This window comes from Tenrec ecaudatus, chromosome 3 (genome assembly GCF_050624435.1).
Source record: "Tenrec ecaudatus isolate mTenEca1 chromosome 3, mTenEca1.hap1, whole genome shotgun sequence".
In the NCBI taxonomy this organism is placed as follows: Eukaryota; Metazoa; Chordata; class Mammalia; order Afrosoricida; family Tenrecidae; genus Tenrec; species Tenrec ecaudatus.
Window position 1 is genome coordinate 21,254,398 of NC_134532.1, and position 14,249 is coordinate 21,268,646.

The following is a 14,249-nucleotide window of genomic DNA, read 5'->3' on the forward strand; positions in this document are numbered from 1 at the left end:
GTCACTGGCAGTTTCTGAATTGCCACCTTTTATGCTGTGAGCTGAGTGCTTAAACATCTGTATATAAGACAGAGTTTAAAAAGACTCCCCAATGGCACAGTGGGTAAAACACTTGGCTTCCACCCAAAAGGTTGGCAGTTCAAGCCCACCAGCTGCTCTTGGTGAGAAAGACAAGAGTTTAATATCAAGGGTAAGTGTACATCAAGAAAGCATCCCAACATGCTTAGAGTCAGGTTTGGATGCATTTGAATTATGGCTACTTTCCCGCTACCCTAACCACCATAAAGGGAAGAGAAGGAAATTTATTTTGTTTACTCTCTACGTCATAATGGAATGTTCTGCAATAAAACAAGCATTATCTTGAATCTGTGCTCCCGGGAGAACTTATTCACCTTAACACAAAAAGTCTTTAAATTATTTTAAATGTTCCAGGCTAACCTTTATAGAGATTAAATGCCATTCAAGACATATACTCCAGCGAAGTTAAGACCTTGGTTTTGTACTTCTTCTTTTTTTTAATCATTTTATTGGGGGTTCATACAACTCTTATCACAATCCATACATACATCCATTGTGTCAAGCATATTGGTACATTTGTTGCCATCATCATTCTTAAAACGGTTGGTTTCTGCTTGAGCCCTTGTTATCAGCTCCTCATTTTCCCTCTCCCTCCCCACTATCATGAACCCTTGATAATTTGTAAATTATTATTATTTTGTCATATCTTACACTGTCCAATGTCTCCTTTCACCCACTTTTCTGTTGTCCATCCCCATGGGAGGTGATTATATATAGATCCTTGTAATCAGTTCCTCACTTTCCACTCCACCCTCCCCCCAAACTCCAGGTATCGCCACTCTCAGCACTGGTCCTGAAGGGATCATCTGTCCTGGATTCCCTGTGTTTCCAGTTCCTATCTGTACCAGTGTACATCCTCTCGTCAAGCCAGAATTGTAAGGCAGAATTGGGATCATGACAGTGCATGGGGCAGGGAGAGGAAGCATTTAGCAACTAGAGGAAAGTCGTATGTTTTATCATTGCTACATTGCACCCTGACTGTCTTGTGTCCTCCCCGAATCCTTCTGTAAGGGGATGTCCAGTTGCCTACAGATGGGTCTTGGGTCCCCAATCTGAATAGGATTTTTAATAAGAATAATAGGATTTGTTGTTCTTTGATGTCTGGTACCTGATCCCTTTGACACATTGTGATCACACAGGCTGTTGTGCTTCTTCCATGTGGCCTCTGTTGCTTCTGAGCTAGATGGCCACTTGTTTACCTTCAAGCTTTAAAGACTCCAGATGCTGTATCTTTTGATAACAGGGATCCATCAGCTTTCTTCATCACATTTGCTTATGCACCTGCTTTGTCTTCAGCGATCAAGTCAGGAAGGTGAACATCATGAAATGCCAGTAGTATAGAACAAAATATTCTTGCATTGAGGGAATACTTGAGTGGAGGTCCAATGTCCATCTGCTACCTTAATTTTAACCTATAAATATATGCACATAGATCTGTTTCCCCATTCTCATAAATATATTTACATATGTACATGAACTCTATAACTGCCCATTTGCTTCCTAGTTCTTTCATCTATTTCCTTTTTTCATTTCTTGTGTCCTACTATCATGCTCAGCCTTCATTTGGGTTTCAGTAATTCCTCTCGGTTACATTACCCTTGATCACACTCTACCAGGCCTCCTACACCTTCCTCACCACCGATTTGGATCCCTTGTTTTTCCCTTGTTCCTGGGTTTGTTAACACCATTTCCTTTTCACCCCTCCCCCTCTCCCAAGTCCTCCCAGAATTGACAGTCCTGTTGTTTTCTTCTCCAGATTGTTCATCTAGCCTATCTTATTTAGACAGACCTGCGGAGATAATGACAGGCACAAAAACAAGACAGAGGAAAACAAAGCAACAAAAGAAAACAAAACAATAACAATAAAAACAATTACCACAAAAAAGCCTATCTATGTTCAAGGACTGTTTGTTGCCCTTTAGGCGTGTTTTCTGGTCAAGTCTGATAGGGTGCTATGCCCTAGCACCAAAGTCTATTTTTGGTATTCCCTCCAGACTTTGTTGCTCTGGTCCCCTTGCTGGTCTGTTGCATACCCTTAGTGTTTTGCCTCGGTGTGGTGGAGTCAGATAGGGCCGAATTCTAACACTGTGTCTCCAGTGTTGTCTCCTGTAGAGCTATGTGTCAGTAAGGGATGCTATATCACATAGTGGGTCCTGCCATAGGGTCCTCTCTGTGGATTGGCTGCTGTGAGTGGGGATATTGTCCTCAAGGCTTGCTGGGCCAGGGTGTGTTCCACTATCTTTTCCTAGTCCCTTCTTTCAGAGTATTCTGAATCTATTCAAAAGAACCTACATTTTCTTGCACTGAGTAAGGTGCTGTGGCTGGCACCCGAGGGTGGAGAATTGTATGAAGTAGGGCAGGGAGGTTCAGTATTTCTTAACATCTATGTTTTTGATTCTCTGGTGCAAAATGTTCTGTACCTGGGTGCTTCCAGACCTTGACTAAATAGCATGAATTGTAGGAGAGTTTTCTTTCAGTTAGATCTTCAAAAAGCTTTTGTATTCACTATAGTTTTGGGAGTGTGCATTAGCATAATCATCCCTAATTTGGAAAAAGAGCCCACGTATATTACATAGAGCCTTTACGTCTTCTTTGTAATCAGAGAACAATTGCAAGAGTCCTCCCGTTAAAGGACCCACTGGTCTTTTGTGGGACCATGGCTTTATATTCCTCTTCAGTGGGACAAGAGCAATTGTCTCTCCAAGGGTAATTGTCTAGGTCTTGTTCCTGATGGAGTTCTAAAAGATGGTGGGTAAAAAGTTTCCCTGTTTTCCTGTATCTGAGTGATCAAGGGTCAAGACTTTCCCCAAAGAAATAAAATATACATAAATAGCAAGTGTGACAAAAGGAATTTTATTGATACTGTGAGCCACTGTCAAGCCAGGTCTAAGTTCTCAGTTGTCTTTGTTATCATCAGTGAGCAAACTGGCTTTATGAGACACTTTGGTCACTTCACTAATAACCTGTAGTTTGTCTTCTGGAACTTTCAGTCAATGATTAAAAGTTTCAGAAAGCTTGATTTTTACTTGTTTACCTGGTAACTGAAGTAAGTTGGGTTCTAGAAGACTTCTTTGGATTCTTTCTTGAGCAGTCATCACTGTTTTATAATTTCAGAGCAGATGGTTTAAAGTGGCTATCATGGCTTGCTCAGTACGGGTCTGGAAGCAGCTGTGCTCAGGATTAAGTTCCCACTTCACAGCTTAGACCACAGTTCCCTCTGACCCCGATTTGACTCCCTGCCCTACTTCATATAATTCTCCATGCTCAGGTGCCAGCCACACCACCTTACTCAGTGCAAGAAAATACATCATCCAGTCCCCAATGTAATTGTTCTTAATAAGTTACTTTATTTAAAACATATTTCTTATTGCAGTTGGTGTTTACTAATAATTCATTTATTTGGAAGGACGGGATCAAAATTATCCTACTTTGGAAATATATTAATTTCAAAATACATTTTCCACACTTTGTAACACAGAAAGCTGGGTTCCTGGATGCTGTCATTAGGAAAATATGTTTGAAATTCTTTACATTTTCAGGGCAAGTAAAATCTTTAATGCGGCTCTTCCAGACAACGTTTCTAACTCCCACAAATGACCTTTCCCTGCTTGGGTCTATTAGGAAGGTTTGGGGGTGATATTGATGGGGTTCACCTGAGTAATTCAGAATAGGATTCCCTAGAGAGGATCCCACTTTCTATAAAATGAACCACATGAAAAGCAGGAGGAAGGATGGCATTGCCCACAGGAGTCACGGATGGATGAAATTCTCCAGTCCTATGATCCCTGCACAGTGGACTCCCCGATCCAGATGACAGCTACTCCATCAGAGCCTGAGCGTGGAACCGTGATGCACTTCCCAATCCACAGAGTAAATTAACATAACTGTTCTTGGGCAGGAGGCTTGCTTAATGGACTCAAGTGTCTCTGGGGGTTCCTTCAGAACTTTGGGCTCACTCACCCTGGAAACTGGTGCCGAGTGCCTCCCGGATGAGGCTTGCTGGAGTTGGGTGCCGCAAGGTGCTTGAGCGGAATGCCTTCCGTTTGATATTTATAACAGAGTGGTATGCGCTTCCGGCATATATTAGCGACTTGACTGAACTTTACATGTCCTCATAAAGAACTCAGTGACGTTTCCACTGGCACTACTCTTACTGGAGTTGCTCTGAAGGAGTTGCCACGGGTCATATCAAAAAGGAAGAACTTTATTGTACCCACATGTGTCGCAGTGAGTCTGTATCCAGAAAATGAGCCTTCACACCTGGGGTGTTGAGGACTTTCACAGGAAATGGGTCACTCACAGGAGGCTGTTGGGGATTGGCAGGCCAGTGGAGGACAGCAGCTAAAAAAGGCAGGTGAGGTTATATTAGTGGAGGGTGTGCTAGCAATGTCAGGGGCTTCCTTTGAGGCCTGTTGTCTCTGGAGCAATGAGTTGTCCCTGCCGCATTACAACTTGTCCATGAATTGTGCAGCTATTACAATGGATAGTAGAACCTAGATATGTTCAATAGTGAACAGTAAGATATTGTCCTATCCATAAGAGTTTAGGAAGTTAGTCTCTTCTGTATACAAGGAAAGAACGTTGTCCTTAGGTCACAGGGATACACAGAGCTCTCTCTCGCACTGGGGAAACTTTTCTCAAACCCAGGAGTGCAGGAGCATCTGAGTGGAGAGTGGCCATTTCTCCCGGGCAAGGCTTCCTTCCTCATGTGTGACATTCACAGTGTCATTGGCTGTGCGCTACAATCCGTAGTGGTTCCCAACTGAGTATTTGCATCCTCTAGACAACCCCCAGCAGCACTTGAGGAGAAGCAATGGAAGCGCTGGGAGGTGATCATTTCCTCTGGATTTCCACCTCTCCTCACATGTGGTCCACTTCAATTTCCTCTCTGTCAGGACCAGGGAAACACAGGAACAACTGTATTCAAAGGCAGCTGATGTACAGAGTCCTCTCTACACAATGTTCTTGTATCACTTCCGAACCCCCACCTGCAAAAAACTCTTTCGGCCATGGAGAGAGGAGAGTTTTAAGCTTGGGCAGGTCAGTGCTGCTTTCAGTGAGGACTGGAGTTTGTGAGCAACGCAAGATCCTCCAAGAGGAGAACATGGTGTGGCTGTGTCTCCTTCTCTTCCCGGGCTGCAGCCCCAGGTGAGATCGTCCCTGATTTTAGAGATCAGAACAAGGCACGGTAGGTCTGTCTGGAACTCACTGTGGTTTTCTTTGTTCCCAGGTGTTCTGTCCCAGGTGCAGCTGCAGGAGTCAGGGGCAGGACTGGTGAAGCCCTCACAGAACCTGTCACTCACCTGCACAGTCTGTGATTCTCCAACACCACCAGTGGTTACTGCTGGGAGTGGACCCGCCAGTGCACAGGGAAGGGGCTGCAGTGGACTGGGGAGATTTCTGCTAGTGGTAACACTTACTACAGCTCTTCCTTCAAGAGTAGCAACTCCATCTCTAGGGACACAGCCAGGAACCAATTCTCCCTGCAAGTGAATTCACTAACTGCTGAGGACACAGCTGTGCATTATTGTGCAGGAAACACGGGGAGGGGAAGTCAGTGTGAGCCCAGACACAAGCCTACCCTGCAGTCTGACGAAGGCTCAGGCTGAAGGTTGTGCCCAGAGCCCAAGTGTCAGAGCTCATACCCAGGTGCGTGGAGCTGGTGTTAGGAGAAAAATCACACCAGCTCTGTGCTCTGCTTGCTGTTCTTATGTTTTCCCACTGCTCTGCTCTTCTTTTTCCCTCTATGATCAAACAGTGACCCATAGCCCTCTGCCCCTATCCTGCCTTCATAACTTCTATTTCAAACAAGCTAACAAACAAAAACAAAACTTTCTAATCTGTTTTCTTCACATATGGGGTCTTAAAGGATTGTTTTCAAACAAGCGGCCCTCTAAGTGAGATGTCAACTAAGCCTACATGGAGGAAGCACACCATCATCACTGAAGGATGGTAAACCATTTAATCTGAAGTTGAAGGAGGATCTAGTATCAAAGACTAAATTGTGATGGTTGAGAGTGGTAGCCCAAGATTCATTTGTCGAACTTCATAGGAAATAAGTCTCTGGAGAAGTCCCTCCATCTACAATTGATGCATGGAGAAAAGTGGTTATCTAACAGAGAGCTTTGGAGAGATGAGTATAAAGGATCAAAAACGTCAATCTGGCTTGAACAGTTACAACATTGTCAGTAGATTCCGCCTGCTCTACTGATGAGGCCGACCCTTATCTGGTGTCCTACATTTTCTTTATTTTTGGTTTGTGGTATTTGCTTTGGTTTGTGCTTGTCCATATTAGAATGTATCTCAGAGGTGTTATGTCATTGGAGGTCACCTTCTTGAATTTGTGTTATATGTTTTTCCATTTTTTGTTATATGCATCCTATGATTGATGAACCCATAGAGACAGCAAGGAGAATAGGGTTTCAGGAGGAGGGGATACAAGAGTGGAGGGGGGAAAAGGGGAGACAATGTCAAAGAGGCCATGCACGAAAAGAGTTTGGAAACCGTCATAGCAATTGTACAACTCTGCTGAATGTTTTAACTATCGAATTATGTGATATCTACCATATTATTATTATTATTATGTATAATAAAATAAAACCTGGCTTCTTCAATAGTTTACTTCTTAGTTGGGGCATCATTGAGCATTCTCATATTGCAGAACTCTGACAAACCCTTCCTCAGTCAGGTGATCAAGGTCAAATTAACACTGATAAGTTTCTGACGGTGTATATACTGTCACAATAACATAGACAGTTTCCAATCAGGCTATTCTCCAAAACAAATCAACAACAACAACAAACAAAAAAAAACCCAAAATAAAACCTGACAAACACCGTCAGAGCTGTCAAGACAATTTTAAAAATAGAAAGGAATTCCTCAGAATTTGTCACAATAGAGAGCAAGCTAAAGGGGCATGATGACTAAATGTAATATGATGTCTTGTATGGAATCCTATGGCAGGGATATTACCTTATGTAAGATTTAAGGAAATCCAAACAAATCATAGATTTTAATTCATAACAGTGTATCAATATTGGTGTTTGATGATTAATATGTGCCATTATAATGCAAGGGAAAATCAGGCAAGGCTGGGAGATAATGGTTTGGGGGAGATTATATAGGTATGTCTTTCTATTATCTTTACTGGTAAAATTAAAAATAAATTAATGAGTTTACATCTCTGCCATTGTACTAAACATGCAGAAACTGGTCCGAAGTCCATTCCCTCCCACTGATCCGCTGCCATGAAGTCATTTCTGTCTCACACCAGTGGATGGGAGAGCAGTGCTTCCCTGCTTCTCTGAAAGGGTGTTTCCAAAAGAAGCAAAATGATACACTGTTCTCTTTAGGAGCAGCTGACAGATTTGAACCACAAACACATATAGTTACCACGCCCATGTTTGACCCGTTGCACCACCAGCAATCTTTGATGTAAATTTGACCTCATCCCTCCATCTTCCCAATAAACAGTTTGGTTCCTTCGAGGCAACTTTATAAAGTTCTCTTCAAATAACTCGAGTCACTCCAGGCAGTGTCATTCCAAGGGCACTTTCCCATGGATTCGGTGACATTATAATCTTCCAGAACCTCTTTTGCAAGCCTTCCAAGTCAACATTTCAAGTAGCCAGTGAAGCAGAGTTAATGATCCTGATTACATGATTGCCCAGTTGATAGGAATCTATGAAGAACTGATATGAACTAAGATGATATCCATTCAATATGTTGATACATAAAATCTCGAGGGAAAATACATTTTTCAAAAGTAAATAATTGCAGTTTTAAAATGTGCTTTATTGTATTGGGTTACACATTTCACCATTAAGTTTGAATGAACCAGGAAAAGAAAGTTCTGGAATCTGTTATTCTAGATCCTTTTCAATAAATTTCTCTCTCTATTATCTTCCCAGTAACTTACCAGGTGTTGGCAGATGTTGCTGTTGCCTCCACCTGCAACCCAGAGGTTTCTCACAGGCTGCAGCATCCAGCTCCTACAGCTGGGTTTGTGCCTTCTTCTAGAGAGAACTGTCCTCAGTCAAAGCTGCTCCTTAGGTTGAGGTGTGTGCCCTCTGTACCATGGGCTGACCCAGTGTCCACAAGTTCCTCTTCTGGCTCAGGACAGGATGAGTTTGCAGGGGAAGGTATGAGAGCAGCAAGAGCCCTTGCTGTCTGTCCTGGTTGTTCATTGACACGTGTCCCCCATTCACCAAAAGACAGCTTCTTGAAGAACACAGAAATTTGGGCATCCCAAGGGCATCAGGACCTTTTACAGAGAGTTCTCATATGATAGGCACTCTTCCTGGGCACAGAAATCGATCAGAACCTTCACCCACAAACCCACGGCAATATTGCTGCTGTTGTTAGAAGTTGTCCATCAGTTAGGACTCGTCTCCACCCTGTGTAGAGAATGAAACACTGCCCGAACCTGTGCCATCCTCAAAATTGTTCTTGTTGTTGGAGCCACTGTGTCCATCATCTTCTCAAGGGTCTTCCTCCTTTCGCTGCCTCTCCACTTTACAAAGCATGAGGGCCTGCTGCAGAGACAAGTCTGTCAGATAACATGTCCAAAAGCCTCACCATGCTTTCCTCTGAAAAGAATTCTGGCTGTACTTCTTTGAAGATGAGTTTATGGATTCTTTTTTAGGACATGGCACTTTAAATATTTTTAACCAACATCAAAATTCAAATGTGTCAATTCCATTTTGGTTTTCCATTTTCCATGTGCAACTTTAGCATGCATAGGAGGTCATTAAAAATGCTTGGCTTGGGTGAAGTGCATCTTTTTGGTCACAGGACCACTTGGTCCCCAGGAGTCATGAACCAGACTGCAGTTTCCCCAAGCAGCGTTGTGATAGCATACCTCTCCAAGACTGACTTCCCTCCCCTATCACAGTTTCTAGCACTCCACTCGTGTCCCCGCCTCACCATTCACAAACCTGCTGCCTCTCTGCTCTACTCCAAGAACAACGGATTCCTCCTCACCCCTGGATATTCATGTTCCCTTCTCCCTACATTTATTCCTCCTCACAGTCTTACCACGTTGACTTTCAACATGAGAGGCACTGGAAGAATCCTAACAGTAACACCTTCCCTGATTGCAGGTCCTAAGGTGAAGGACACAGAAAACAATGAAGTGCTCATTCCTGTACTTTGCGGAATCTAGTTCTGATTCACAGCAACCTGACACAGCCGTGCCCCCTGCCTCTTGCCACACCATAATGTGCTTTTTTTCCCTCTTGGGTCACTCTTTTCATATCTCATCCTTAAGAATTTTTCAGGCCACTTTTTTTTTTCACAATGTGGCATCTCCCCTATACTCTGCACTGAGCATGCTGAGTCACATTTTACCATGAACATCTCAGCATGCAGTTCTGTGCTTCCTTTGGGAGATACGCCCTGCAGTTGCTTGTCCCAACTCAGCCTTCTCTGAAATGAAGAGGAGGCATCCATAGAATGATCCTACACCATTCTGATGTTGCCTTGCAAAGGATCAGAAGCAGAGCCTGACCTTCTGTCAATTAAAAAAGACAAATAAGCATATTTTGAAATGCTTCATTATATTTTTGGTACTTTTCCTGTCATTTCTCCTAAATCATGCATTTTAAAATGCTGGGTTTTCCTCTTATAGCTTATGAAGAAAGTTCTCCCCAATTTGTCCTTAATTATCTGTCCCCAAAACAAAGGAACTTGCATATGGACAGTGCAGTGTCAGACAGTGTTCTGTTGCTGTGAATAGGGTCACTGTGGGTCAGAACTGACTCAGTAGCACCTATCCACAACAACCACCACCACATGACTGTGAATTCCAATCTTGCCTTCATTCAGGACACAATGCTTTAGTGGGAAGAAGATATTTTAATTGCCCAATAATTTGGTCAACTTTCTGTCGGGATACCTATTTTATGGAATAATCGTGTAGAAATTCAAACAGGTTTCAGGGTGATGACCAGGGCTCTATGAAAAAGTTGTAAGAAGATATAAAACTGCACTGTGAGAAAACGAAGTTGGGCCAAGTATTTATTTACTATTTTTTAAATCCTTCATGATTTTGTATCTACCTATTTTTCAAGGATAGCAAGGGAGGTCCTGGGAATTTAATTTGGAAACTTTTGTTCATCTACCCTAAAACCCTGATTATGCCCCTTCCCAAATATTTTTGTTCCCAAATTTAAAAGGATATTAAGAAAGAACACACTGTGAGTTCCTCAAAGATATAAAAATGCACTTTTACATTTCTGTTTATAGTATTATTCCTATCAACCAGAGATATAAATGTACACACACATTTTGTGTGTAAATAGAAAATTAAAGTGGATTAATGTGTGATGACAATTTACTATAGAAAGTCACATAATTCATGATATTGTTATTATCATTGTGCCCTTCACACCTAAAACACTCAGATGTGTTCTAGGAACCGAGTCCTCAGATCTCAGAAGTCATGCAACTTCATTTATTGTTATGGATTAGGAGGTAATGCAAATCCATCCCTCCCTCTGCTGATGAAAGCCAATGCAGCTCCAACCCTGCAGCTCTGGAAGTGCTCCTGGATTCTCAGGAGTCCCCACTCAGTGATAAGGACTGAGCACAACACAGACAGCATGGAGTCTGTGCTGAAAGGGGTTTGTCCTTGTTGCTATTTTAAGAGGTGATTTTGTCAAGAACCAGTTTGTGTGCTTGGGTGTGAGTGAGAGACATGGTGAATATGTCTGATGGTTTTCCTGCTCAGAGAGTGAGGTGCAGCTAGTGGAGTATGGAGGCGCATTGGGGAAGTCTGAGGGGCCTCTGATACTCTCCTGCACTGCCTCTAGTTTTCCCTAAAGTAGCTAAATCATGATCTAGGTCCACCAGACTCTGGGGAGGACCTACAGTCGGTCTCAATATTCAGTACCTGGGGTAGTGGTGGTACATAACACAAAGACTCTGTGAAGAGCCAATTCACTATCTCCAACGTCAATTCCTAGAACATGTTACACCTGCGCACGAACAGCCTGAATTTCCAGGACATGCCTTTGCATTACTGTACTACCATCACAGTGAGGAAAATTCAGATTCAGGATACAAGCCTCCCCTGCAGGGAGAAAACAGGTCCCCAGGTGGCGCTCAAGACCCACAGAGCACAGGTCTAAGGTCCAGGAGCAGGTGCAGATAGAGGTTCAGGGCTGCTTTCCTGTTGTGGTATTGGTGTTCTTCTCCATCTCTCCGTTTCCCTTAGAGAATCTCTCTATTTTAATACCATGCAGTGCCTATCCCTGAAATGTTCTACGTTACAATAATTGTATTACAACAAGTAAACGTTCTGTACAAAAATCAGTCTGTTTGGTGTGGAGGAAAATTAGCCACGTGGTTCTCAGAATCAGGGTCCAGAAGATAGTCAAGGAAACTCAGAGCTCCAAATCTAATGAGATTTAGAGAAGTGGAGCGATTGGGTGCTGCCAAAGGTTAGATATTGAATTGGATCAGAAAGACTGGTTATTCAAACTCTCCAAATGGTGCCTGAAGAGAAAGACGGGGATGTGCTGCTAAAAGGACAGAGAGCAGAGGCTTCCATAGAATTCCTCGATTGTGACATTGAGTTCCAGGCTAGAGTTATGCAGCTGACTAGGTAGGGAACGAACCACATTAAAGCAGAATGTGCCTCCTTTCTTCAGTGGGAATTGTGCAGGTCAGACTAAGCACTGGTCTGAAGTCTCTTTCTGTCTTTATCTATTTTCTGTGCGTCTTGTTCAGCAAGATGACATGATTCAGGAATGTTTATGCTTCCCAACGCAAGTCTGTTCACATTCACATTCTCAATATGCCGTGTTCATGGAAAAGGATGCTCAATACCAAGAAAATGTCAAAACGACACAATACTGTCTCTAAATACAATGTAATTGTGATCCAAATGACAAATTAATCCATTAAAGAAATGGGGAAAATAGTTGCTCATTTTATATGGAGAATCCTAGGATAATCAAGGGACCCCAAAAGATTGAGATCAAGGTAGGGGCCCTCACACAGACTAACCTGAAAACTATTCCACAGCCACAGCAGTCAAAACAGCCTGATACTCGTACAATGAAAGGTATGTCGACCAATGGAACAGAATAGAAAAATAACAAATAATCCATCCACACAATAGACAATTGATCTTCACCAAAGGCCAAAGGGATTTTATAAGGGAGAGTGTGACATTCTCTTAAACAATGGGACCGGCACAATTGGATCGTCACCCTCAGAAGCATGAAAGACAACTGAAACCTCAGCTCATGTACAAATAGGTCGAACACAAGATGACCAAAGACCTAATGTCAATCCCAGAGCTATAGAGACCATCTATAAGGAAGCAGGGACACACTTATGTGGCCCCATTGCAGGACGTTCATACACCGTCAAGCAGAGCAAAGGAAGCACACACAAAGAAGACAGCATAGATGAGGGTGACCTTCTAAAATCAGACATTTATGTGCATCAGGAGAGTAAAAAGGGAACTCAAGCAATGAATAAAAAGCAAAAGGCTCTTGTAATTTTAAGCTGCAGAGTTGTATATTTATTTAATGTACAACAATAGACAACCAGGGAAAATATTATTGCATTTTCCTTGGACATATTTTGTATCATTTCCACCTTTCAGAATTTTGAGAGATACAGTGTACCTTGACTAAGTGATTGACCAAACCTAAACCAGGAGATGGGGGAGCGCAAAACAAACACAGAAATCCGAGTCTAGAAGAGCTCAATGCGTTGCTTCTTTGGAGTGCAGGGAGCACTCAGGAGCTCATTGAGAACATGTGTAAAAAACCTGTTAGGAAAGTGATGTGCAGATGGATAATGTCATAAAAGTTGTCACTTAAGGAGACCCCTACTAACCACTGCTATGAAATTATCTTGAGACAATCATGGCAGTCAAATTCAGAGACGGATGTTACTTGAACTCCTTGAACTCTTGCGCAGCTACATCACGGTCTCAAGCTTAAATCAGTTAGGAAACCACCAAGAGCAGATAGTGAGATGGGAGTTCAGTAAAATGAACAGGATCAAGTGATGCTCTGCCAGTGTGCATATGAAAAGGGAACTGACTCAATGATCTCCAAACAAAAAATGCTAGAGTGTCCTGTGCTTGAACCCCTGGATTTTAGTGAAATTCATGTGTATTCGTTTCAAAGCATTTGCTTATTCCCTTCAGCAAATTCTGGCCCGAAGAAGTCCAGGTGACCAATACTGAGTGCTTGGATTTCCCTATTGAAATATATATATTAATTTGGAGATATAAAGAGATTCTAATTCAGTAAATGAGTGGTGTCAAACCTTAGTCTGGGGAAAATATTTTAAACTTTGTTATTGAGGCAGATAACAAAAGAAATTCCATTTTTGTAAGCTGCTAAGTAACTTGCGCATTCCTCCCTCCCATCTCAGAAAGTTGACTGCTAATTGATCTTCTTGTTCTCCTTCCCCTTATGGGAAATCCTCTGCTGGTGATTAATTTTAGCATGTACTTCCATGTGTTCCTGGGTTCTGGACACTACAATTACTTTTGACTATTCTTCAATATATCATTTGTTCTGATTCAATATTGTTCCCTGTGATGTGATCATCTGAACAGTGTAGTTCATCTTGTTATGGTAACCAGGATGTTATAGACAATTTTGGTATTGTTTCTTTCTGATTAGGAACGTATCATGTAATGCATACTTGGTCTTCTTGAAGTTACCAGAATGTTATAATCAATGCTGTACCCTGTAAGGCTCCCTAACCATAAAGAATAGTAACATCAATTTTGCTTTCTGCTTCTATTCATGCTAGCTTAAGTCTTAGACAATGATAACTGAGTTTTTTCCTTTAAAAGATGGACTAAAACGTGGACTTAGGACTTCAACCAAGGATTCACTTTTATAATCTAGCAGTCCAGTTATAAGTGAACAAAGACTCTTCTAAATTATGAAGACATTACCGTGGCTGTCATATATTCGAACCTGCAATATTATCTAGAAAGAATCTGAAGGGTTTTCCGTTTTAAAACTGCATGGTTAGAGATAGTGTCACAGCTTCAAGAGTCAGAAATATGAACAGTTTTCAGAAATTAGACAATCCTTGAGTTTAGGGAATAAATGTAAGGTGAGATCCATGAGCATTTGTGATGGGGCTGTGCGCAGAGCACAAATGGAGAGGCTGTCCTTGGTTGGAGATGC